Source organism: Phaseolus vulgaris, chromosome 11 (assembly GCF_051622355.1).
Source record: "Phaseolus vulgaris cultivar YP4 chromosome 11, ASM5162235v1, whole genome shotgun sequence".
NCBI classification, from domain to species: Eukaryota; Viridiplantae; Streptophyta; class Magnoliopsida; order Fabales; family Fabaceae; genus Phaseolus; species Phaseolus vulgaris.
Window position 1 is genome coordinate 54645001 of NC_143508.1, and position 5000 is coordinate 54650000.

The window sequence follows — 5000 nt, forward strand, 5'->3', positions numbered from 1 at the left end:
GAAAAACGAAAATCATGGTTTTGGAAAACTGGCTGGACTCAATCCTCACAAATGCCTTCAAAGTGATGTGGGAGAAGTTTGGGATCAAAAGGAATTGATCTTGACATGGTTGGTGCATAGCAAAGTTCATGATTTTGGTGTTTTGGCTTGATTTTGTGGCTTGGTGGTGATTTTGGTGAAAAACGAAAATCATGGTTTTGGAAAACTGGCTGGACTCAATCCTCACAAATGCCTTCAAAGTGATGTGGGAGAAGTTTGGGATCAAAAGGAATTGATCTTGACATGGTTGGTGCATAGCCAAGTTCATGATTTTGTGACTTGGTGGTGATTTTGGTGAAAAACGAAAATCATGGTTTTGGAAAACTGGCTGGACTCAATCCTCACAAATGCCTTCAAAGTGATGTGGGAGAAGTTTGGGATCAAAAGGAATTGATCTTGACATGGTTGGTGCATAGCCAAGTTCATGATTTTGTGGCTTGGTGGTGATTTTGGTGAAAAACGAAAATCATGGTTTTGGAAAACTGGCTGGACTCAATCCTCACAAATGCCTTCAAAGTGATGTGGGAGAAGTTTGGGATCAAAAGGAATTGATCTTGACATGGTTGGTGCATAGCCAAGTTCATGATTTTGTGACTTGGTGGTGATTTTGTGGCTTGGTGGTGATTTTGGTGAAAAACGAAAATCATGGTTTTGGAAAACTGGCTGGACTCAATCCTCACAAATGCCTTCAAAGTGATGTGGGAGAAGTTTGGGATCAAAAGGAATTGATCTTGACATGGTTGGTGCATAGCAAAGTTCATGATTTTGTTGTTTTGGCTTGATTTTGTGGCTTGGTGGTGATTTTGGTGAAAAACGAAAATCATGGTTTTGGAAAACTGGCTGGACTCAATCCTCACAAATGCCTTCAAAGTGATGTGGGAGAAGTTTGGGATCAAAAGGAATTGATCTTGACATGGTTGGTGCATAGCAAAGTTCATGATTTTGGTGTTTTGGCTTGATTTTGTGGCTTGGTGGTGATTTTGGTGAAAAACGAAAATCATGGTTTTGGAAAAGTGGCTGGACTGAATCCTCACAAATGCCTTCAAAGTGATGTGGGAGAAGTTTGGGATCAAAAGGAATTGATATTGACATGGTTGGTGCATAGCCAAGTTCATGATTTTGGTGTTTTGGCTTGATTTTGTGGCTTGGTGGTGATTTTGGTGAAAAACGAAAATCATGGTTTTGGAAAAGTGGCTGGACTGAATCCTCAGAAATGCCTTCAAAGTGATGTGGGAGAAGTTTGGGATCAAAAGGAATTGATCTTGACATGGTTGGTGCATAGCCAAGTTCATGATTTTGGTGTTTTGGCTTGATTTTGTGGCTTGGTGGTGATTTTGGTGAAAAACGAAAATCATGGTTTTGGAAAACTGGCTGGACTCAATCCTCACAAATGCCTTCAAAGTGATGTGGGAGAAGTTTGGGATCAAAAGGAATTGATCTTGACATGGTTGGTGCATAGCCAAGTTCATGATTTTGGTGTTTTGGCTTGATTTTGTGGCTTGGTGGTGATTTTGGTGAAAAACGAAAATCATGGTTTTGGAAAAGTGGCTGGACTGAATCCTCACAAATGCCTTCAAAGTGATGTGGGAGAAGTTTGGGATCAAAAGGAATTGATCTTGACATGGTTGGTGCATAGCCAAGTTCATGATTTTGGTGTTTTGGCTTGATTTTGTGGCTTGGTGGTGATTTTGGTGAAAAACGAAAATCATGGTTTTGGAAAACTGGCTGGACTCAATCCTCACAAATGCCTTCAAAGTGATGTGGGAGAAGTTTGGGATCAAAAGGAATTGATCTTGACATGGTTGGTGCATAGCCAAGTTCATGATTTTGGTGTTTTGGCTTGATTTTGTGGCTTGGTGGTGATTTTGGTGAAAAACGAAAATCATGGTTTTGGAAAACTGGCTGGACTCAATCCTCACAAATGCCTTCAAAGTGATGTGGGAGAAGTTTGGGATCAAAAGGAATTGATCTTGACATGGTTGGTGCATAGCCAAGTTCATGATTTTGTGACTTGGTGGTGATTTTGTGGCTTGGTGGTGATTTTGGTGAAAAACGAAAATCATGGTTTTGGAAAACTGGCTGGACTCAATCCTCACAAATGCCTTCAAAGTGATGTGGGAGAAGTTTGGGATCAAAAGGAATTGATCTTGACATGGTTGGTGCATAGCAAAGTTCATGATTTTGGTGTTTTGGCTTGATTTTGTGGCTTGGTGGTGATTTTGGTGAAAAACGAAAATCATGGTTTTGGAAAACTGGCTGGACTCAATCCTCACAAATGCCTTCAAAGTGATGTGGGAGAAGTTTGGGATCAAAAGGAATTGATCTTGACATGGTTGGTGCATAGCCAAGTTCATGATTTTGGTGTTTTGGCTTGATTTTGTGGCTTGGTGGTGATTTTGGTGAAAAACGAAAATCATGGTTTTGGAAAAGTGGCTGGACTCAATCCTCACAAATGCCTTCAAAGTGATGTGGGAGAAGTTTGGGATCAAAAGGAATTGATCTTGACATGGTTGGTGCATAGCCAAGTTCATGATTTTGGTGTTTTGGCTTGATTTTGTGGCTTGGTGGTGATTTTGGTGAAAAACGAAAATCATGGTTTTGGAAAACTGGCTGGACTCAATCCTCACAAATGCCTTCAAAGTGATGTGGGAGAAGTTTGGGATCAAAAGGAATTGATCTTGACATGGTTGGTGCATAGCCAAGTTCATGATTTTGTGACTTGGTGGTGATTTTGGTGAAAAACGAAAATGTTGGTTTTGGAAAACTGGCTGGACTCAATCCTCACAAATGCCTTCAAAGTGATGTGGGAGAAGTTTGGGATCAAAAGGAATTGATCTTGACATGGTTGGTGCATAGCCAAGTTCATGATTTTGGTGTTTTGGCTTGATTTTGTGGCTTGGTGGTGATTTTGGTGAAAAACGAAAATCATGGTTTTGGAAAACTGGCTGGACTCAATCCTCACAAATGCCTTCAAAGTGATGTGGGAGAAGTTTGGGATCAAAAGGAATTGATCTTGACATGGTTGGTGCATAGCCAAGTTCATGATTTTGGTGTTTTGGCTTGATTTTGTGGCTTGGTGGTGATTTTGGTGAAAAACGAAAATCATGGTTTTGGAAAACTGGCTGGACTCAATCCTCACAAATGCCTTCAAAGTGATGTGGGAGAAGTTTGGGATCAAAAGGAATTGATCTTGACATGGTTGGTGCATAGCCAAGTTCATGATTTTGGTGTTTTGGCTTGATTTTGTGGCTTGGTGGTGATTTTGGTGAAAAACGAAAATCATGGTTTTGGAAAAGTGGCTGGACTGAATCCTCACAAATGCCTTCAAAGTGATGTGGGAGAAGTTTGGGATCAAAAGGAATTGATCTTGACATGGTTGGTGCATAGCCAAGTTCATGATTTTGGTGTTTTGGCTTGATTTTGTGGCTTGGTGGTGATTTTGGTGAAAAACGAAAATCATGGTTTTGGAAAACTGGCTGGACTCAATCCTCACAAATGCCTTCAAAGTGATGTGGGAGAAGTTTGGGATCAAAAGGAATTGATCTTGACATGGTTGGTGCATAGCCAAGTTCATGATTTTGTGACTTGGTGGTGATTTTGGTGAAAAACGAAAATGTTGGTTTTGGAAAACTGGCTGGACTCAATCCTCACAAATGCCTTCAAAGTGATGTGGGAGAAGTTTGGGATCAAAAGGAATTGATCTTGACATGGTTGGTGCATAGCCAAGTTCATGATTTTGGTGTTTTGGCTTGATTTTGTGGCTTGGTGGTGATTTTGGTGAAAAACGAAAATCATGGTTTTGGAAAACTGGCTGGACTCAATCCTCACAAATGCCTTCAAAGTGATGTGGGAGAAGTTTGGGATCAAAAGGAATTGATCTTGACATGGTTGGTGCATAGCCAAGTTCATGATTTTGGTGTTTTGGCTTGATTTTGTGGCTTGGTGGTGATTTTGGTGAAAAACGAAAATCATGGTTTTGGAAAACTGGCTGGACTCAATCCTCACAAATGCCTTCAAAGTGATGTGGGAGAAGTTTGGGAGCAAAAGGAATTGATCTTGACATGGTTGGTGCATAGCCAAGTGCCATGATTTTGGATTTTTGGCTTGATTTTGTGACTTGGTGGTGATTTTGGTGAAAAACGAAAATCATGGTTTTGGAAAACTGGCTGGACTCAATCCTCACAAATGTCTTCAAAGTGATGTGGGAGAAGTTTGGGAGCAAAAGGAATTGATCTTGACATGGTTGGTGCATAGCCAAGTGCCATGATTTTGGATTTTTGGCTTGATTTTGTGACTTGGTGGTGATTTTGGTGAAAAACGAAAATCATGGTTTTGGAAAACTGGCCGGACTCAATCCTCACAAATGCCTTCAAAGTGATGTGGGAGAAGTTTGGGATCAAAAGGAATTGATCTTGGCATGGTTGGTGCATAGCCAAGTTCCAAGATTTTGGTGTTTTGGCTTGATTTTGTGACTTGGTGGTGTGCCAAGAATCATGAAATTTTCAAAGTGGTGGTTTTTGAGTTTTGTTGGTTGGAAAGTGTCACAAATGCATGCAGAATGAGGTCTAGAAAGTTTGGTATCAAAACCAAGCCATCTTGATGTGGTTTTGAATTTTTGAAATGTTGGAAAATAGAGGGTTTTGAAAAAAATTCATGAAAATTCGAAACCTTGGCCAATCCTAACGAAACTTGGTGGGCACCTTCTTGATATTATTATGGGATGGACTGGAAAAAATCACGCAAAAATACGGTGTCTAGATACGTTTTTCCATTTTTCCCGATTTTCCACATTTCGGGTCTTTGGAAAAATAAAAAAAATACTTCCCCATGTCGAAAAATTCTAATTTTTTGCAGGCAATGTTGTACCATTTTTATGAGGATCCCTGCAAAAAATCTCGTGAAAATTCGTTCTCTAGGTCCCAAAACAGAACTTATGTCTACTCAAAAAAAGTGTATCTACT